At 40.5% G+C, this 23,406-nt stretch overlaps 2 long non-coding RNA genes across 3 annotated transcripts in view; both read right to left on the bottom strand.

Moving 5' to 3' along the window:
- Positions 1 to 4,164: 4,164 nt before the first annotated feature.
- LOC140725394 (uncharacterized) lies at positions 4,165 to 10,397 on the bottom strand. The gene is made up of 4 exons (XR_012098338.1): positions 10,386 to 10,397; positions 10,122 to 10,299; positions 6,355 to 6,432; positions 4,165 to 4,874 (listed from the first exon to the last, which is right to left on the bottom strand). It is a non-coding gene; the product is annotated as an uncharacterized lncRNA (long non-coding RNA).
- A 587-nt stretch (positions 10,398 to 10,984) lies between these two features.
- Positions 10,985 to 23,406, bottom strand: part of LOC140725393 (uncharacterized) — a 51,568-nt gene continuing 39,146 nt past the window's right edge. For both annotated transcript variants that reach the window (XR_012098336.1, XR_012098337.1), the window contains one exon: positions 10,985 to 11,071. This is a non-coding gene — a long non-coding RNA (uncharacterized lncRNA). The remainder of the gene's footprint in view (positions 11,072 to 23,406) is intronic.

Here is a 23,406-nt window from a genome sequence, read left to right on the forward strand (position 1 = left end):
TCAGGTAAGGTTGAAATTACAGTCCTGGCAGCATCTGGGCAAAGCCTCCATTTTTTGGTAATTGGCTTTTCTCTTTCACTTTTGGATTCTGATTGTTGCTACCAAGGCCAGCATCTATTGCTCTCTCCTAACTAAAAGCTATTGTAAGTTTCTGGTGACGGTACCCTCACAGTACCTTTGGATAGAGAGTTTCAGAGTTGAGACACAACAACGATGAAGGTCCAGCAATATATTTCCAAGACTGAAGGGTGTATGACTTGGGGAGAAACCCATGTTCCCCTGTGCCTGAAACTTTATCATTCTTGGTGATGAAGGTTGAGCATTATGTTTGGGTGGGGATGGGTGGGTGTAGGGTGTGCAGTTGATGGAGCCTAGGTGAATAACTGCAGGGAATTATGTAGATGATACACACACTAGCCTCTGTATTCTGGTGGAGGAGAAAATGAATGTTTACGGTGGTAGATGGGTTGGTAATCATATGGGTGGTACTGTCTGTGTAGTGTTAAGTAGTGTTATTGAGTGAAAGGAAAGTATTCCATCACAGCGTCTTCCCCTCTGCCATCAGATTTCTGAACAGTTCAGAAACCCATGAACACTACGTCACTATTTTGCTCTCTTTTTGCACTACATATTTATTTTAAAAAATTATTATTGCAAATCATAGTGATTTTTAATGTGTTGCACCATACTGCTGCTTTCAGAACAACAAATTTCATGTCAGTATTGTCATTTGGTGCCATGGGTGAGAGTTTAGACATTGTCCTGTTTTATATTGTCACTAGTGCTAATTGACATTTATCAATCTTGCCCGAATTTTCCCTCAGGGTTCCCATGGGCTGCCTCATTTGCTCTGGATATTTAGCAGTTATCAAGTCTGACCTTTTGTTGGAAGAAAGGTTAAACAGAAGCAGCTGAAAATGCTTCTGTGTAGGTTACACTTCTGAGGCACTGCTGATATAATGTCCAAGGACTTCCAAAAAGCACAGCCGTCTTCCATTGTGCAAGATATAATTCCATCCATTGTATTATTTTCCCTCTGATGCCCTCTGACTTTAGCTTTACCCATCCTCCCTGATACCACACTCAGTCAAATTCTGCTGTTCAAGGCAAGGCTGATCACGATAACCTGTCCTCTGAAGTTCACTAATGTTTGCTCAATGGGGTGTTGCGGTCTAGACCAGAGCCATTCTGGTAAGTCCAGACTGAGCTTTGGTAAGTAGATGATTAGAGAGTAAGTACTACTTGATGGCACTGTCAATGACATCTTCTAATGCATTGATAACTGACTGATTGAACAGTCATTCACCAGACTGGATTTGCTGATTGTTTTGAACAAGATATACCCAGGCAATTTACCACATCAATGTCTAGATCCCAGTGTTGTATCTTTACTGGAACAACATCCAGACCTGGAGCACTGGCTTTCAGCTGCCAGAACTGTTCTTTGTCTCTTCGATTTGGCATGATTATAGTGTCACACAACACAATGCAGAAGATCCTTTGTATGATGATAAGGCTTTGCCCGCACAATTACTTTTACCAATACTGTTAAGGACAGATGAAATTGTCACTGGTAAATTGGTGAAGAAAATGAAAAGTGTTTTTATTTCCTTGGTCTGGTTCATTTTAGCGACGTGTCTTTCAATTTCATCTGTAACAGTGTTAAAAAACCACTCTTGGTAGCAGACATTGAAATCCCCCACCCAGAGTACACTCAGTCACCCTTAATAGACCCAGTGCTTCTTCCAAGTGCCATGTTCTGTTCTCGTTGTTGCCATCAGGAAGAAGGTACAGGAGCCTCGGAACAAAACATCATCAGGTTCAGGAACTGTTGTAACCCCTCAACCATCAGGGTCTTGAACCAGAGTGCATACCTTCATTCAAATTGACTCACCCCATCACTGAACTGTTCCCTCAACCTGCGGACTCACTTTCAAGAAATCTTCATCTCGTGTTTTTGATAATTTTTGTTTGTTTTTTTATTTATTTTCTATTTGCACAGTTTGTTATCTTTTGTACAAGGATTGTTTGTCTGTCCTGCTCTGTGCAGTCTTTCATTAATTCTGTGGTGTTTCTTGGATTACCTGTGTATGCCTACAAGAAAATAAATCTCAGGGTTGTATATGGTGAAATGTAAGCACTTTGATAATTAAGTTACTTTGAACTTTGAACTGCTGCTCAACATGGAGGATTCTGTTGAGGGAGGATAGAAATGATGATCAGGAGCAGTTTCTTTGCCCATAGTTGACCTGAAGCCAGAAATCATATTCACAAGCACACAGAGATAACCAACTCCCAGTGCCAACTTACAGATTTTATTATTTCTCCAGAAATATAGAGAAAGTGAAAGTCAGAAAATCATATGAATTTCCATACTTATTGATAATAAGATTCAGATAGCGTAATTCTACAATAAAGGAAAACAGAAAATGCCGGATACACTCAGCAAGTCAAACAGTGCTTATAGAAAGAGAAACAAGAATTGATTTTGCAAGCCGAAAATCTGTCATGTGCTAGTGCATGCTTCATTAAACCAGAGTTGATCCTTTGCTTAATAGTAATGGTTGCATGATGGGACATACTAGGTCAGAGGTCAGACTCTACTGCTCATGGTGCCTACTTTCAAGTTGACAGATCTGTTCTTTGCCTTCCCCATTTGTCTGGATTGTAGCACCCACCACACAACTGAATGAACCATGTCTGGTGGAAAATGCTCAACCAAAAGTATGAACTGTTTCTTCCTGTATGGATACGGCTTGACCTGCAGACTGCTTCCAGTACTTGCTGTTTGTATTTCAAACTTCTACTGTAACCCTTTGTGACAATGCACACAATTATGTGGTTGCAACAAAACATTTTGGGAGCATGAGCAAAAGGCCAATCCGTCTTAGCATTGCATCCTGCATTATGGATGACCATTTTTCTTGGCTGGGTGTTGAAAAATCCATTGAACGAAAGAGAACTACTTGTAGTGAAGGAGGGGAGGAGGCTGCTGTTTATTGATTACAGTTCAATGTTCAAGACAATTATGTCCTCAGCTCCAAAACCTGGGCCTCTGTACCTCCCACTGCAATTGGATCATTGACTTCTTCACTGGGAAATCCCAGTCAGTGCGAATCAGAAATAACACCTCCCCTTCGCTGACAATCAACACTGGCACACCTCAAGGATGTGTGCTTAGGGCACTGAACTCACAACTGTGTGGGCTAGGCACAGCTCGAAGGACATCTATAAATTTGCTGATAAGAAAGCTATTGTTGGCGGCATTTCAATGGTGATGAGAAGGTGTACTGTAGTAAAATAGATCAGCTGGTTGAGTAGTGTTGCAACAACAACCTTGCACTCAACGTCATTAAGACTATGGAATCGATTGTGGACTTCAGGAAGGAGGAGTTAAGGGAACAGATATCAGACCTCATCAAAGGATCAGCAATGGAATGGGTGAGCAGTTTCAAGTTCCTCGTTGTCAACAGCTTTGAAGATCTATCCTGGGTCCGATATATGATGCAATTACAAAGAAGGTACAACAGCAGCTGCATCTCATCGGCAGTATGAGGAGACTTGGTGTGTCATCAAAGGCACTCACAAATTTCTACAGGTGTACGGTGGAGAGCATTCTAACTGGTTGCATTACCATCTGGCACGCAGAGACCACTGTACAGGATTTGAAAAAGCTGAAGGAAGTTTTCCAGCTCAACAAGCTCCATCGTCGACAGTAGCCTCCTTAGCATCGAGGACACCTTCAAAGGTAGCACCTCAGGAAGGCTGCATCCATCATTAAGGACCCCATCACACAGGACATACCCTCTTCTCATTGCTACCATCAAGCAGCAGATACATACCTGAAGACATAAATTCAATACTTCACAAACAACTTCTTCCCTTCTGCGATCAGATTTCTGAATGGACAATGAACCCATGAACACTACCTCACTATTTTATTTTTGCTTTCCTTTTACACTACTTACTTAATTTAATCTTTATATGTATTTCTTATTGTAATTTATAGCTTTTTAAATTATTATGTATTGCATTGTACTGCTGCCTCAAAACAACAAATTTCACGACATGCATATTAAATCTGATTCTGTAGATACTTTTATATCCATGGAATGCATCAAAAAAGAAATGATATTTAAATAAATGAAACCAACAGCAAAAGAGTTAGATATGCAATTTTTAATGTAGGCTAACATCTTTTGCAAGTCGTACAGGTACACTATCGAACAACATTTATATAAAATCACAGAAGATGTTCGGGCAGGAGCTCAGACGTTTGATAAAAATGTGGGCTATGGAAATCTAACAGGACAGAAAGAAGCATTGTTTAGGAAGGAAATTTTTAGTCTTCTGTCTTTGGGAGGTGAAGGTAATTTCCAACTGATAAAGAAGCTAGAATTCTAATCCAAGCTGTGTACATAACCTGCAGCACAGGAACAGGTTACAGAGATAGGAATACTGTATAAAGGGCTAGAAAAAAAGGAGAGCTTCAAAAGCAGAATAGTGCTCAGCCACCAGCCTTTGTAGATTAGAAAATGATAAGGGAGCTTGTGGCGAACAGAACTTTTGTTTGATAGAGATTGAAGAATTTGTATGACCTTGCCAAGTTCTATTTACTGGCTTCCATTTGTCAACATCATTCTATGCTGTAAATTCCCAGGTTATGGACCCCAGCATTCATATGTCACTCTACATTTTAACATAATGCTTTCAGCAGCTAATACTATATCCTATTCTAGATGTCTAGATGATTTTGCAATAAAAAAATTAAAAAATAAAAACAATATGGGTGATATTATTAAAAATATTAGTTTGCTTTTGCTTGTGTACGTTGATAAGATTCAGATTTTTCCGACATATTCCCCAATTTCCTGCTGCAAATCAAAGAAAAATTCTAATTATAGATCCTATAACATTTTATTACATCATTTTTTCCACTTTGTCCCCTGTATACAGACCAAAGTGTTTCAGGTGACATTTATATATTGATTGATAAATAACTCAACTGTAATCTATGTTGTTATCTGTTATATCTTGCAAGATTGCTGGGTGACATGGTTCCAGAAGGGCCTATTCTGTGCTGTATCTCAATAAATAAATAAATTAGAATTTTGTGATAATCATAGAGTCATTGTGAGGGGCAGGCCATGCTTCACAAGTTTGACTGATTTTTTTTCAGGAAATGACAAAACAAATTGATGAAAGTCAGGTGGTGATACGGATTTTAGTAAGGCATTAGACAAGGTTCTCCAAGGTAGGCTCATTCAGAAAATCAAGTTACATTGGATCAAGGGAAACATGGATGTCTGAGTGTATTCAGAATTGGCTTGTCCATGGAAGGCAGAGAGTGGTAGTAGATGGAGCAGACTCTGCCTGCAGTATATAAGGAAGTGGAAGGGTAAATTAGTATGTATGCAGATGATGCAAAGATTAGTGGTATTGTGGAGAATATTGAAGTTTGCTATAAGGCAATGGTCAATTGGGCAGAGAAATGGCAGATGAAGTTCAATCTAGAAAGGTGTGAACTGACATACTTTGGTGAGTTGACCTCGATGGCAAAATACAGGGTTAATGGTAGGATTCTTGGTAGTGTGCAGGAACAGAGGAATCTTGAGGTCCACATCCATAGATCCTTCAAAGTTGCCATGCAAGTTTATAGTGTGATTAATAAGGTGTATAGTGTGTTTGTTTTCTTTAGTTGGGGAATTAAGTTCAAGAGTCTCAAGATAATGTTGCTGCTCTATAAAACTTCGGTTACTCTGCACTTAGAGTATTGAGTTCAATTCTGGTCACTTTATTATTGGGAAGATGTGGAAGCTTCAGAGAGCGTGCAGAGTAATTTACCCAGATGCTGCCTAGATTAGAGAACATGTCTTATGAGGAAATATTGAGTGTGCCAGGGATTTTCTTTTTGGAGTGTACCAGAACGAGAAGAGACTTGATAGAGGAATATAAGATGAGAAAAGGCATAGACAGGGGGGGATGGCTAGCATCTTTATTCCCAGGGTAACAATGGCTAATACAAGAATACATACTTTCAAAGTGAATGGAGGAAAGTATAGGGGTGGGATGGCAGAGGTAGTATTTTACACAGGAATTGGACAGTGCATGGAAGGCACAGTCATGGCCAGTCATAAAAGCAGATACATTATGGACATCCAAGTGACTCTTAGATAGGTATGTGGATGAGAAGCTATCTGGGAGGGAAGGGTTAAATTGATCTTGAAGTACGCTAAAAGGTTGGCACAACATCGTGGACTGTACTGTGCTATACTGTTCTATGTTCTATATTCTATGGTATGCTGATAAATTAAATATATAGATTCCGTTAGAGGATAAACTTTTTGTTCTTACCTTAAGAAATGCATTGCTCATCTGACCCACATATCCTTTGTATTCACACAAATCCACTGGCCTTTCACAGTGTACAATCTATTGAAATAAGTGAAGAAAAGGTTAATTTTAGGTTGACCTTAGCTGTAAGGATTTCAGAAATGATTTGCCTTTTGTAGCCTCAGACCTACTCATACAATAGCATTGATGTCACAAAGTTCATTGGATTTCTGTTCCACATAACCAGCAATACGTGCAAATGGCAGAGATGACACTGAACAGCTGAGGCAATAGGCTTGCACTGATAGACTCACTGTGCAACAAATTTGTGAAAATGTTATAAGCTGGTTAGAAAGTAGCACAATAGCACTGAGACCAAGTATAATGAGTTACTTGTGACACAGAGCCATGTTCATTCCTTTCTGCAGCATTCAGCAGGTTGGTAGTATGATGCTTTCTCTTCAGACCATTACCTTCTTTGGAATCCTTTCTCCCACTTAGTTGAGAAATGAGAAAGACTTTGTCTGATTAATTCATGGAATTCCCAAGAAGATTTTTAACAAGGTAGGCTGAAATAGAAAATGGCAGTGAGGTTCCTACCAGGAGAAGCAATGATATTAAGGACCAACTCCAATTACTTCAACCATCTTTATTTTACCTTTCCTGCAGAGTTAACAAAAATAAGACGCAAGAACAAAAAAGAGCAAATGGAGCAGGGCATTTGGTTTTTTGAGCCTGGTGAGTCAACATTATTAAAGATGAAGTTTTTCAACAACTTCCCCTTCTCATACTACCCCATTGTCACAATGCTTTTCAAATCAGCTAATTTCTGCCTCTGGGCAGGGAGCTTAAAACATTTTCCTGAACGTCTCCTCATTTCATTGTTAATTCGATGATGCTTATTCCAAGGTTGGCCTATAGTTTTAAACACAGAAGAAAGAACCATAGACTCATAGCGTCATAGAAAAGTGCAGCACGGAAACCACCATTCAGCCCATCTAGTCCATGCCAAACCATTTAATCTGCCTACTGCCATTGATCTACATGAGACCAAAGCCCTCCATACCCCTACCCTACATGTATCTATCCGAACTTCTCTTAAATATTGAAATTGGGCTTGTATGCACCACTTGTGCTGACAGCTTGCTCCAAACCCTTTAACACTCTGAGACAAGAAGTTTTCCCCTCATGCTTCCCTTAAACTTTTCATCTTTCCCCCTTAACCCATGATCTTTGATTGTAATCCTGCCCAACCTCAGTGGAAATAGCCTACTTGCATTTACCTATCTATACCCATCATAGTTTTGTATATATCTATCAAATATCCTCTCAATCATCAATGTTCCATTGAATAAAGCCCTAACCTACCAAATCTTTCCTTATAATTCAGGTCTTCCAGACCCGGCAAAATACTTGTAAATTTTTTCAGTACTCTCTCAGCCTCACTTACATCTTTTCTGTAGCTAGGTGACCAAAACTGTCCAGAACACCCCAAATTAGCCCTTACCAGTGTCTTATACAACTTCTACATAACATCCCATCTCCTGTACTCAGTATTTTGACTTATGAAGGCCCATGTGCCAAAAGCTTTCTTTATGACCCTATCAACCTGTGACACCACTTTCAATGAATTATGGACCTATATTCCGAGATCCCTTTGTTCTACAGCATTCCTCAGTACCCTCCCATTCACTTTGTAAGACCTAGCCTGGTTAGTTCTACCAAAGTGCAACACCTCATAATTGTCTGCATCAAATTCCATCTGCCATTTTTCAGCCCATTCATGCAGTTGGTCCAGATCCCACTACAGGCCATGATAGCCTTTCTCACTGTCCAATACAACCCCAATCTTGGAGTCATCCACCGATTTACTGATCCAGTTATCTGTCAGAGTGTTAATGGAGATGACAAACAACAATGGACCCGTCACCGATCCCTGCAGCACACCACTAGTCACAGGTCTCCAGTCAGAGAGGCAACCATCTACTACAACTTTTTGGCTTTTCCCAAAAAGCCAAAGTTTAATCAAATTGCTCCTTCATCTTGAATGCTGAACAACTGAAACTTCTTGGCTCATTTCCCATACAGGACCTTGTCAAATGCTTACTAAAGCCCATGTAAACAATATGTACTACCTTGTCTTCAGCAACTTTCCTGAGAAGTTCCTTGAAGAGCTCTATAAGATTGGTTAGACGTGACCTACCACACACAATAACCTGATGTCAGGCTCACAAGCCTATAATTTCTTGGTTTATTTTTAGAGCTTTTTCTTTGAACAGTGCAACAACATTGGCTATCCCCCAATCCTCTGGTACCTCACCTGTCACTCAGGATGATATAAATATCTCTGCTGGGGCCCCAGACATTTCTGCGCTTGCATCTAGCAGTATCTGAAAGAACAACTTGTCAGGCCCTGAGGGTTTTTCCACCTAAGCAGTTCATCCTCTGTAAGCTGTATATGGTCCGTAAAGTTAGTGCCACTTTGTAGACTCTGTGTCTGTCTCTTGAATAACTGCAGCTGCAAAAAGATTTATTTGAAATCTCTCCCACTTCTTTTGGCTCCACACATTCTTGTCTACCAGAAGATCAATTTTGTCTCTTATAATCCCTTTGCTCTTAACATATCTGTAGGAACCCTTAGGATTCTTTTCACCTTATCTGCTAGAGCAACTTCATGCCTTCTTTTAGCCTTCCTGATTTCTTTCTTAAGTGTTCTCTTGCATTTTTTATACTCCATAAGCATTCCATTTGTTCCTACTTGGTTTTTTTTCTTAACCTCTTGACAATCAAGGTTCCTGCACTTATTATCTTTACCGTTTATTCTGACAGGCACATAAAAGCATTGTTCTCAAAAAAATTTCACTTTTGAAGGCCTCACACTTATCATACACTTTTGCCAGAAAACAGCCCATCCCACTCCACACTTGCCAGCTCCTTTGTGATGCCATCAAAATTGGCCTTTCTCCAATTTAGAATCTCAGTTCACGCACCAGACCTATCTTTTTCATATTTAATTTGAAACTAATGACATTGTGGTCACCAGATGCCAGGTATTCCCCTAAACAAATTTCTCATTCCCTAATCACACATTCTCTCATTGTATTGATTAAGGAAACTTTCCTGAACACATTTGCCAAACTCTACCCCATCTAGACCTTCTATGTAAGGGAAATATTCTCCCAGCATCTACCCTAGCTTAAATTAATTTCATTTAAACATATACATTCATTTGAAAGAACACTTAATAAATCTATATTTTTAATGTAATTTATTCAAACTGGGGAATATAAGCTTCATCAGCTCAATCTCTTATAACATTCAATTCTTGCATCCCACAAATTAGTCAAATGAACATGTACATTCAAATACTGCAGAAGAATATAGACATCCTTAGGTAAGTGGGACAAAACAAAACATAATACATTACTTATTACTTCAACTTTAGTACAGTGAAGAAGATTCACTTCTTATTTCTTACTGGGCCTATAAGAACGATTTAGACTTTCAATGCAACCAAAATCTCCAACAAGATGTTTACAGAATGGTACCTAATTCCAATCTGATTTATCTCATCTTAGCAGTCAATTTCTCGGATTTAGTTGCTGTGAAATCAACCAACGGTACCCAAAGGTGGTTCAGCTGTTTCGTTTTCCCAGCCTGTATATCTGGAACAGTCAGTTTCCAGCTCATGTCATTAGTCCAACACTAAACATTGACCCCTTTAAAATGAAGCACAGACTTTAAGCTGTACATGTAGACAAATACATAAACTGTAAAAAGATCCATACCAGAAATCAGCTGAGATATCTTCAGTTTAATCAGTTAGGTAAATATAGAGGCGCAGGAGAACAAGGAACTTTACACAACCATAATGTAGCCTTTCATTAACAGAAGAGGTTCTACAGATGGGGGAAATCCAGAGCACGCACACAAAATGCTGGAGGAACTCAGCAGGTCAGGCAGCATCTATGGAAAGGAATAAATAGTCAATGACTTGAGTGAGATCTTTCATCAGGATTTAATGTAGCCTGTCTGAATATCCACATACTTACTTGAAAGACACACAAAGATAGATAGATAGATAGATAGATAGATAGATAGATAGATAGATAGATAGATAGATAGATAGATAGATAGATAGATAGATAGATAGATAGATAGATAGATAGATAGATAGATAGATAGATACTTTATTCATCCCCATGGGGAAATTCAACATTTTTTCCAATGTCCCATACACTTGTTGTAGCAAAAACTCATTACATACAATACTTAACTCAGTAATAATATGATATGCATCTAAATCACTAACTCAAAAAGCATTAATAATAGCTTTAAAAAAAAGTTCTTAAGTCCTGGCAGTTGAATTGTAAAGCCTAATGGCATTGGGGAGTATTGACCTCTTCATCCTGTCTGAGGAGCATTGCCTCGACAGTAACCTGTCGCTGAAACTGCTTCTCTGTCTCTGGATGGTGCTATGTAGAGGATGTTCAGGGTTTTCCATAATTGACCGTAGCCTACTCAGCGCCCTTCGATCAGCTACCGATGTTAAACTCTCCAGTACTTTGCCCACGACAGAGCCCGCCTTCCTTATCAGCTTATTAAGACGTGAGGCGTCCTTCTTCTTAATGCTTCCTCCCCAACACGCCACCACAAAGAATGTAAAGTTCTCCCACAAATATATTTTTGAAGTGTTTTTACACTAATGCATCAATAATTCAGCACCTGGAAGACAAAACTGGCAAGAGAAAAATAAACCTAAGTTCTGACTTGCTAATGTTTAGTTAGATATCTTCAAAAAGACTCCATTATTTAGCACATTGATATTCCATGAACTCTTGCATTTTGTTTAAATTGCATTTAGCAGGTTTAAACTTACTAAAGAAGATAGTTTACTAAAGCAAGAATTCTAAATTAATAGGTTAGTATTTTGTATTAAGAAAATTACTAAAACATGTTGTGATAAAAGGATTATGGAACTTACCTGCATATGTTCCAGAACAAACGAGCAGTTTCAAGACCAACAGTGATATTAAGCTAGCATTAATTGATGGGTTGTGACCCTTTTTTTTTACAGTCCTTTCCTAACCCCTTTGGTTGATCTGATCAAGATAATGAGTGAATTCAACCTCCTGCACTGTATTTGTTTTCTAAAGATATCCACTGCTTCAAAACCCTTGTGTTTAGCACCATAAACATGCACGCCTGTGACAAAAGCAAGACTTTACACCCTGGTTTCCTCTTTCTCTTTTCATGTTTTATACTTAAGTCCCAAAGCTGCAGGGTTTGTAAAGTTATTATTTTGTATATGGATTTCAGCAAGGCATTTGATAAGGTACCCCATGCAAGGCTAACTGAGAAAGTAAGGAGGCATGGGATCCATGGGGACATTGCTTTGTGGATCCAGAACTGACTTGCCCACAGAAGGCAAAGACTGGTTGTAGGCGGCTCATATTCTGCATGGAGGTTGGTGACCAGCGGAGTACATCAGGGATCTGTTCTGGGACCCTTTCTCTTCGTGATTTTGAGTCCTGAAACCATGAAGTAGCAGCTCTAATAGCTGTGTCACTGTTCTACTGAAAACCTGATAAAGCAGTCTAGAATGACTCTCTGTATAATATTAAGAGTCATACTCCAGTGATACTGAAGACTAGTGTACTGTTTCAGCAATCCATTAACTGAATGAGATTATTCACCAGAAGCCAAGGTTAAAATATACAACATGAGTCTGTAACACACTGGGTCTATAGTTACTCACTGAGCTCTCTGAAAGCAACTATTTCTGGAATAGTTTATTGTGTCTCTAGGTATTAAATAATATATATCTGCAAATAAAACTGGTGTATATGCAATCATCATCAGCAAAGAAAGATGCTTTTTGGGACAGTCTAATCTATTTATTTTGTATTAAAATACAATGGATTCAGGTTAATCGGGCCATCAGTTAATTGGGCAGCCCCTTATTTGGGACTACTCTTTAAGAACAAAAGCTATTTGAGGAAATAGCAAGAATTCCCTTTATTTATTTGGGATATAACACCATTTCGTTGGTACAGGTGACTATTGCCAGAAGTTTCTAACCAGCGTCAGTCACGTGCACTTCTGTGGCCATTAGACACCACACGGTGCTTAGAGTGAACGGTTTTTAATAAATCAGTTGTGTATACTTGTGTTATGTTATCGATTTGGGCTGGCGGATGCAATTGTCGAACACATTTTTTGTATTGAAGCACCAAGTCAGGAAATAAGAAGTCAAGGAGAGAGATGAAGATGATACATCTGAACTTGAACTAATGACTACAAAGGATGCCAAGAAATTTATTGTTGGATTACGACACTACTTCATGCAGAAACACAATGCAGGCTGTCTATTACCTGCACTAGGTGCCCGTGCTGATTATTGAAGCACATTCAAGGGAGCATTCAAGGGCATTTTCAACCTCTCACTGCTACGGGCAGAAGCTCCCACTTGCTTCGAAAAGGTAACAATTATATTAGTGCCTAAGAATGATCATGTGGACTGCCTTAATAATTAACACCCAGTAGCACTCACATCTATAGTGATGAAATGCTTTGACAGGTTGGTCATAACTAGACTGAACTCCTGCCTCAGCAAGGACCTGGACCCACTGCAATCTGCCTATCACCACAATAGGTCAATGGCTCTTCACATGGCTTTAGACCAACTGGACAATACAGACACCTACAGTATATCAGGATGCTGTTCATCGATTATGGCTCGGTATTTAATACCATCATTCACACAATCCTGATTGAGAAGTTGCAGAACCTGGGCCTCTGTAATTCCCTCTGCAACTGGATCCTCAACTTTCTAACCAGAAGACCACAATCTGTGCGGATTAGTGATAATATCTCCTCCTCGCTAACGATCAATACTGGTACACCTCGGGGTGTGTGTGTAACCCACTGCTCTACTCTCTCTATACCCAAGACTGTGTGGCTAGGCATAGCTCAAATACTAGCTATAAATTTGCTCATTATACAGCCATTTTTGGTAGAATCTCAGATGGAGATGAGAGGGCGTACAGGAGTGAGATATGCCAACTTGTGGGGTGGTGCCGCAGCAACAACCTGGCACTCAACATCAGTAGGATGAAAGAGTTGATTGTGAGCTACAGGAAGGGTAAGACGAAGGAACTGGTCTCAACATATCGATGCAGTTATAAAGAAGACACGACAGTGCCTATATTTCATAAGGAGTTTGAACTGATTTGGCATGTCAACAAATACACTAAAAAACTTCTACAGATGTACTGTGGAAAGCATTCTGACAGGCTGCATTACTGTCTGGTTTGGGTGGGGTGGCTACTGCACAGGACTGAAATAAGTGAAAGAGGCTCCATCTTGGGTACTAGCCTACAAAGTACCAAGGACATCTTCAGGGAGCAGTGTCTCAGAAAGGCAGCGTCCATTATTAAGGACCTCCAGGACCCAGGACATGCCCTTTTCTCACTGTTACCATCAGGTAGGAGGTACAGAAGCCTGAAGGCACACACTCAGCGATTCAGGAACAGCTTCTTCCCCTCTGTCATCCGATTCCTAAATGGACATTGAACACCTGGACACTACCTCACTTTTTAAATATATATTATTTTTGTTTTTTGCATGATTTTTAATCTACTCAATATACATATACTGTAATTGATTTACTTGTGTATTTATTATTATTATTATTACTGGTTTAATTTTTTTCCTTCTTCTTCTATATTATGTATTGCATTGAAGTGCTGCTGTTAAGTTAGGAAATTTTACAACACATGCCGGTGATAATAAACCTGATGCTGATTTTGTTCATTTACAGCCAATCGAAAGAACACAGCAGCATACACTGGATGAATTCCTCCACAGATAACTATTAGGAACTAATACAGAGTTTTATAGTATGTAGTAGTATCAGTAGTGTCCTAATTTGTTCTGTATTTCACTTCAATACATAATTCGTTACTCAGTTAAATATTCCAAAGATGGTTAATAGACAATAGATAATAGGTACAGGAGTAGGCTATTCGGCCCTTCGAGCCAGCACCACATTTAACTGTGATCATGGCTGATCATCCACAATGTACCCCGTTTCTGCCTCCTCCCCAGATCCCTTGACTCCATTATCTTTAAGAGCTCTATCTAACTCTTTCTTGAAAGCATCCAGAGAATTGGCCTCCACTGCCTTCTGAGGCAGAGCATTCCACAGATCCACAACTCTCTGGGTGAAAAAGTTTTTCCTCAACTCCATTCTAAATGGCCTACCCCTTATTCTTAAACTGTGGCCTCTGGTTCTGGACTCCCCCAACATTGGGAACATGTTTCCTGTCTCTAGCATGTCCAATCCCTTAATAATCTTATATGTTTCAATCAGATCCCCTCTCATCCTTCTAAATTCCAGTGTATATAAGCCCAGTCGCTCCAATATTTCAACATATGACAGTCCTGCCATCCCAGGAATTAACCTCATGAACCTATGCTGCACTCCCTCAATAACAAGAATGTCCTTCCTCAAATTTGGAGACCAAAACTGCACACAATACTCCAGGTGTGGTCTCACCAGGGCCCTGTACAACTGCAGAAGGACCTCTTTGCTCCTATACTCAACTCCCCTTGTTATGAAGGCCAACATGCCATTAGCTTTCTTCACTGCCTGCTGTACCTGCATGCTTACTTTCAGTGACTGATGAACAAGGACACCTAGATCTCCTTGTACTTCCCCTTTTCCTAACTTGACACCATTCAGATAGTAATCTGCCTTCCTGTTCTTGCCACCAAAGTGGATAACCTCACATTTATCCACATTAAACTGCATCTGCCATGCATCTGCCCACTCACCCAACCTGTCCAATAGTCACCCTGCATTCTCATAACATCCTCCTCACATTTCATACTGCCACCAAGCTTTGTGTCATCTGCAAATTTGCTAATGTTACTTTTAATCCCTTCATCTAAATCATTAATGTATATTGTAAATAGCTGCGGTCCCAGCACCGAGTCTTGTGGTACCCCACTAGTCACTGCTTGCCATTTTGAAAGGGACGGGTTAATCCCTACTCTTTGTTTCCTGTCTGCCAACTGATTTTCTATCCATGTCAGTACCCTACCCTCAATACCATGTGCTCTAATTTTGCCTACTAATCTCCTATGTGGGACCTTATCAAAGGCTTTCTGAAATTCCAGGTATACTACATCCACTGGTTCTCCCTTGTCCACTTTCATAGTTACATCCTCAAAAAATTCCAGAAGATTAGTCAAGCATGATTTCCCCTTCATAAATCCATGCTGACCTGGACTGATTTTGTTACTTGTTATCCAAATGTTCATCTTTTTTTCATCTATTTCATCTTTTATAATTGACTCCAGCATCTTCCCCACCACTGATGTCAGGCTAACGGGTCTATAATTCCCTGTATTCTCTCTCCCTCCTTTCTTAAAAAGTGGGATAACATTAGCTACCCTTCAATCCACAGGAATTGATCCTGAATCTATAGAACACTGGAAAATGATTACCAATGCATCCACAGTTTCTAGGGCCACCTCCTTAAGTAACCAGGGATGCAGACCATCAGGCCCTGGGGATTTATCAGCCTTCAGTCTCATCAGTCTACCCTACACAATTTTCTGCCTAGTGTGAATTTCCTTCAGTTCCTCCGTTACCCTAGGTCCTCTGGCCACTATTACATCTGGGAGATTGTTTGTGTCTTCCCTAGTGAAGACAGATCTAAAGTACCTGTTCAACTCATCTGCCATTTCCCCATAATAAATTCACCTATTTCTGTCTTCAAGGGCCCAACTTTGGTCTTAACTAATTTTTTCCTCTTCACATACCTAAAGAAGCTTTTATTATCCTCCTTTATATTCTTGGCTAGCTTACCTTCGTACCTCATCTTTTCTCCCCGTATTGCCTTTTTAGTTATCTATCTTCTGTTGCTCTTTAAAAGTTTCCCAATCCTCTGGCTTCCCACTCATCTTTGCTATGTTATACTTCTCTTTTATTTTTATACTGTCCTTGACTTCCCTTGTCAGCCACCCCTTACTCCCCTTAGAACCTTTCTTCCTCTTTGGAATGAACTGATCCTGTACCTTCTGTATTATTCCCAGAAATACCTGCCATTGTTGTTCCACTGTCATCCTTGCTTGGGTATCTTTCCAGTCAACTTTGGACAGTTTCTCTCTCATGGCTCCATAGTCCCCTTTGTTCAACTGTAATACTGATATTTCCAATTTTCCCTTTTCCCTCTCAAATTGTAGATTAAAACTTATCATATTATGGTCACTACTTCCTAATGGCTCCTTTACCTCAAGGTCCCTTATCAAATCTGGTTCATTACACAACACTAAATCCAGAATTGCCTTCTCCCTGGTAGGCTCCAGTACAAGCTGCTCTAAGAATCCATCTCAGAGGCACTCCATAAACTCGCTTTCTTGGGGTCCAGTACCAACCTGATTTTCCCAGTTTACCTGCATGTTGAAATCCCCCATACAACTGTAGTATTACCTTTGCGACATGCCAATTTTAACTCTTCATTCAACTTGCACCCTATATCCAGGCTACTGTTTGGGGGCTTGTAGATAACTCCTATTAGTGTCTTTTTGCCCTTACAATTTCTCAGTTCTATCCATTCTGACTCTATAACTCCTGATTCTATGTCACCCCTCCCAAGGAACTGAATTTCATTCCTCTCCAACAGAGTAACCCCACCCCCGCTGCCTATCTGTCCGTCCTTTCGATAGGATGTATACTCTTGAATATTCATTTCCCAGCCCTGGTCCTCTTGCAGCCATGTCTCTGTTATTCCTACAATATCACACTTGCCAATTTTCAACTGAGCCTCAAACTCATCCACTTTATTTCTTATACTTCGTGCATTCATATATAATACTTTTAAACCATTACTCCCCTCACCTTTCACATCGATTCCTATTGCACTTGGCCATACTCTCCGATCCTTTCCTGAGCTTTCTGCCCCGTTAATTCTGTTGTCTTTCTTAACTTTTCTTATTCTCTCTTTCCCTTTAACTCCATTCTTATATTTCCAGTCCGTCTCTTACCCCCACCCCCAACCCACTTCTTAGTTTAAACACACCCATGTAGCAGTGACAAACCTGCCTGCCAGAATGCTGATCTCCCTTCTGTTAAAGTGCAACCTGTCTCCTTTGTACAGTTCATCCTTACCCCAAAACAGATCCCAGTGGTCTAAGAATCTGAATCCCTGCTTCCCGCACCAGCTCCTCAGCTACACATTCAGATCCCCTATCTCCCTGTTCCTGCCCTCACCAGCACGGGGTTAGTTGGGTAATTGGTCACATGGCTGTAATTGGGTGGGATGGGCCTGTTACCATGCTGGATCTCTTAATGTGGTGTGGCCTTTAGCTCAAGAACATGTTAGAAACATATACACTTAGAAAACCTACAGCACAATACAGGCCTTTCGGCCTACAATGCTATGCCAAACATGTACTTACTTTAGAAATTACTAGGCTTACCTATAGCCCTCTATTCTTCTAAGCTCCATGTACCTATCTCGGTCTCTTAAAAGACCCTATCATATCCACCTCCACCACCGCTGCCGGCAGCCCATTCCATGCACTCACCACTCTCTGCGTAAAAAAACTTACCCCTGATATCTCCTCTGTAGCTACTTCCAAGCACCTTAAAACTGTGCCCTCTCGTGTTAACCATTTCAGTGCTGGGAAAAAGCCTCTGACTATCCACACAATCAATGCCTCACATCATCTTGTACACCTCTATCAGGTCACCTCTCATCCTCCGCTGCTCCAAGGCCGAGTTCACTCAATCCGTTCTCATAAGGCATGCTCCCCAATCCAGGCAACATCCTTGTAAATCTCCTCTGAATCCTTTCTATAATTTCCACATCCTTCCTGTAGTGAGGCGACCAGAACTGAGCACAGTACTCCAAGTGGGGTCTGACCAGGGTCCTATATAGCTGCAACATTACCTCTTGGCTCCTAAACTCAATCCCATGGTTGATGAAAGCCAATACACTGTACGCCTTCTTAACCACAGGGTCAACCTGCACAGCAGCTAAGTAGTGAAATAATGACTGCACAAACTATTATTATTGTACAAATCTTAATTTACTTTACCTGAACTCTGACACTATGGCATAAATAAATAAGCCACAGATCTATAGATGGGATGTGATAATGTGACCTTCTGGTACATTCGATCATAAACTGAAATTGAGCCACTGCTCAGAAAAGAAAAACTAGGGTACGTTAACCCCTTGACATTTCTATGGAATTAGGAAGACCTTTGAATCACAGACAAATGGAAATAAGATACTTTATAATAAACATTTGTAATTATGGGTTTTCTTCCCACACAATAGTTGAAATTGTGTTCAATTATTTTATGTGTAACATAATTACCTTGTTGACTCTTCCCACCCCTCCACTTCCTCTTTCAGGCATCTTGTAAAATTACTTTTTCCACCTCTTATCCTGAGAACTGAAGGCCTAAGGACATGGATGTTATGCTACGAAATAATTTAGTTTCACACCCATGGAAACATCATCAGAATCCATTTCACAATAATTGCATCACCAGCCTACGTACTGATCCATTCTGTACAAGTGTCACCCACCCAGCATCAGTCTCAATCAATCCATCAACAGCAAAATCAGATAATCATAAGCACTCTCCTCAGCAATCACTCACACACACACACACACACACACACACACACACACACACACACACACACACACACACACACACACACACACACACACACACACACACACACACACACACACACACACACACACACACACACACACACACCCCTGAAAGATGCTTTGGTCGGACCACGATGGGAGTATTGTGAGGAGTTTAGGTCCTTTATCTAAGAAAGGATACACTGGCATTGGAGACAGTCCGGAGGAGCTTCACAAGAATGATCCTGGGAATGCAAGGGTGAATGTAAGAGGAGTGTTTAATGGCTGTGGGTCTGTACTTGCTGGAGTTTAGAAGAATGAGGGGGGATTTCGTTGAAACCCATCAAACCCATCAGTGACCAGTGGGGTGCCTCAGGGATCTGTTCTGGGACCCTTACTCTTCATGATTTTTATCAGTGACTTGGATGAGGAAGTGGAGTGATGGGTTAGCAAGTTTGCTGATGACACAAAGTTTGGAGGTGTTGTGGATAGTGTGGAGGGCTGTCAGAGGTTACAGCCGGACATTGATAGGATTCTCAAAGCAGAGGAGATTTACAAGGATGTTGCCTGGACTGGGGAGCGTGCCTTATGAAAACAGGTTGAGTGAACCCGGCCTTTTCTCCTAGGAGTGACAGAGGATGGGAGGTGACCTGATAGAGGTGTATAAGATGATGAGAGGCATTGATTGTGTGGATAGTCAGAGGCTTTTTCCCAGGGCTGAAATGGCTGCCACACGAGGACACAGGTTTAAGGTACTGGGGAGTAGGTACAGAGGAGATGTCAGGGGTAAGTTTTTTACTCAGAGAGTGGTGAGTGCGTGGAATGGACTACCGGCAATGGTGGTGGAGGTGGATACGATAGGGTCTTTTAAGAGACTTTTGGGTAAGTACATGGAGCTTAGAAAAATAGAGAGCTATGTTTAACCCTAGTAATTTCTAAGGTAGGGACATGTTCAGCACAACTTTGTGGGCCAAAGGGCCTGTATTGTGCTGTATGTTTTTCTATGTTTCTATGTTTTCTATGTCCCACTTGCGTAGCCAACAGCCTGGTGACATGAGCATTGAATTCTCCAACTTCTGGTAACTGCTCCTCCACCATCCCTTCCCTTCTCTCACTTGCCCACAGCTCTCTGTCACCCTATCTTTCTTTTCTGCCTCCTCCCAATCAAACTGGCACCCATCACCATATTGGTTTCCCCTCCCCACCTTATCCATCTATTCATCACCCACACACTCCTCCCTCTGGTTTCCCTCCGGTGTCCCATCCTTTATTCCATGCTGCAATTTCCTCTTGTCAAATTCCAAAATTTGCAGCTCTTTGTCACCTCTGCTTTTGGTGTCATTCATACTCTCCTCTCCCCTTCTACCTTTCACTCCTCATCATCTGGATCCTCCTATCACTCGCCAGCTATTACTCTATCCCTTCACTCCACCTTTTTATGTTAGCTTTCTCCAGTGTATTGTCTGTTACAGTAATCATCCTGTGTATCGTATTCCAGAGCTACACACAATGAAGAGAATACATATTCCTAAAGAGAAAACAACTGGATATGGTTCAAAGATTCACTTTAATATCAGAGAATGTATACAGTATGCAACCTGGAATTATTATTCTTCACAGACATTCATGAAACAGAAAACGCCCCAAAGAATGAATGACAGAAACATCCCCCCCTCCCCTTCTTGCTCCAACAAAAGCACCCCCTCTCCCCTCGCCATGCAAGCTGTATTTAACTGTAGGTTTTCTATGTTTCTCTATTTCAAATATTGAAAGGAGAGGATGTTTACGATGGTGTGAGAGTCTAGGACCAGAGGGCACAGCCTCAGAATTGAAGGATAACCCTTCAGAACAGAGATGAGGAGGAATTTCTGTAGCCACAGGGAGGTGAATCTGTGGAATTCATTTCCACAGATGGCTGTGGAAGCCATGTCACTGGGTATAGCTAAAGTGGTGGTTGATAGGTTCTTGATTAGCGAGGGCATCAACAGTTACAGGGGAGTGGGGTTGAGAGGGATAATAAATCAGCCATGATGGAATAGTCTAGCAGACTTGATGGGCCGAATTACCTGATTCTGCTCCCATGTCTTATAGTCTTCCGGTCTTACAAATTGCACTTCAGTTGTTGAAGGCTAAATACAACTGGCATTGGAACAACAATCCCAATAGGGACGAGGTCTGCTGTAGTAGATCTTTGCTCTGGCGGAGCTTTCATGAGAGCCGTTTCCAGGGAGTTTATCACTGACACAAACCTAGAGACCAGTGGTATGCCTTAGTTGGGAGTCATTTTATCTTTAATTTGTAGGTGGGACTTGCTCTTGCCCACTCGTTTACTCATGTTACTGAACACATTTTCCTGCCGCAATATAGCGGCCTTGCTACGTGGTGAGTTGTTAAAGCCTTCCTTATTTTCTATGAGATTTTATTACTATGATAATACACCAATGCTCAGGACATTGGTAATGTACTAGCAGATTTTCCAGACTATTGGATGCTATATACAAGCATATTTGCAATGCACCTTTTAAAATACATTAGTTAGTATTTTAATAAATTTTCCAGTGAATTTAAGTTTAAGGGGAAGCTAAATCCTGGTTGATTTAAAGCAAGTGCAGAAACCAGGGCTTCATAAGTTTAAAAAGTAGTGTGAAGTCCCAGTGAGCTGACATGGAGCAAGAGGACAGGGTCTGGTTACAGGGAGCAGAACAAAAGATCAGAGACCCCAGTGAGCAGAAATCTAACATGAGAACTAGGGCCCTGGTTAGTAAATGGGACATGGGAATCAGTGAAACGAGAGTACAGCAGACAACACCTGGGATATCTGAATACTTATCTAGCTGATTCCTTACTTACCTACTGCCACTTATGCTGCTAGCATTTAGGGCAACAATGACGGTTCTCCATCTTTGGTGGGGTTCGAGCCTCCTTCATCACGTCAGTAGCTTCCTCTTGATTTTCACTGATGTCAGTCATGCGTGACCCGGGTGGAGACTCAGGAATACCATCACACTCAGATGTAGAAAGACTCTTCATTGCTGTTTCTGTAACAATTTTCTTTTACCATTCAGGACTGTTGGCCCTGAGCTGATCACCCAAACCTGGAAGACTAGTGGACCAGTCTTAGCCTGTCATCTACCCTCTGACCTGTTTGGCATGGGTGACCCTACCAAGAGCCAAAGCATAAAGCCCTGACTCAGGCTAACAGAGCTCTCTGGGTCATTGAGGCTCACAAGCCTCCAAACCACAACAAGGCTGCAATCCTCTTAGAGGGTCTAGCTGATAATCAGGGCTTTACTGGAGTATGAAATATTTAAAAATATATATATAAATGTATTGTTAAAAACTAACAACGAGCTATCCAAATCCATTTGGTTTCTGTTCATTAGTGGGGTTTTTTCGGTCACAGACCTTGCAGAACTCTGAGTCATTAGACTCCACCTACTAGTTCAAAGTTTTACTATTTAATCGCTATGAAATACATTGTGCATGACTGAAGAAAAGAACTTTAGAAATGAGTAACACGATTTTGAATGATTCAATAATTCTGTTCGCTTCAGAATTTCCATTATAAGTTGTTAAAATTAATGAACTGCCTCGAGCCCTAAAAGGGGAAAATTTAGTGACCCACTTCAAGTCTAAAGGGGGAAACTTCATTAACAAATCCTTTATCAAAACTTAGATTGATGAAGGATTTGTTAACGACTGACAATGTAATTGTACCACTAGGATATTAAATGTTCATTGAGAAGCCCTAGGTATGAAAAAGAGCTTTAGCGTTTAAACTCCACTCTCCACAAATGATTAAATTTGTATTTCTTACATGAAATACCAGGGAGAATGAAAGAAAAACCTTCCACAGGGGCTTATATCATTATCAATACTGTTGAGAATCCAAAATGAAAACTAAGTGCTTAGGAGGATGCATTCAAAGTTTAAGAAATCTGTGAAAAGGAGCCCAGAGAAAGCTGTTAACTTTTAAAAGCTTGCAAATTAATTGAGTAAAGGAGACTTGAAAGGGATAGAATGGTCATGTATTGTAGTTTTAAGATAGATATGGGTGTGAATGATGTCTGCATCATTATTTCCACAACGTGAGGCCACAGAAAGAAGGATAGTATATGGAGCATCAGGAACTCAAAATGAAGTTTGAGAGTACTGTATTGATGTTGAAAAAATAGAGGAAGACAAAGCAGATTGTGGGTGATAAATGTGGGTTAGGGTGAGAGATAAGAGAATGATTGACTGTCAAAATAAAAACTGCACCAATTCTGCATTCAACTGTATAATCCAGCATCACTTTTCTTCTTCACCATGGTTTTCAATTTATTGTTAATAACACCACAAAAATTAGAGAATATTTTGGACAACATACCCCATTTGATACACCTTTTC

This window comes from Hemitrygon akajei, chromosome 3 (genome assembly GCF_048418815.1).
Source record: "Hemitrygon akajei chromosome 3, sHemAka1.3, whole genome shotgun sequence".
NCBI classification, from domain to species: domain Eukaryota; kingdom Metazoa; phylum Chordata; class Chondrichthyes; order Myliobatiformes; family Dasyatidae; genus Hemitrygon; species Hemitrygon akajei.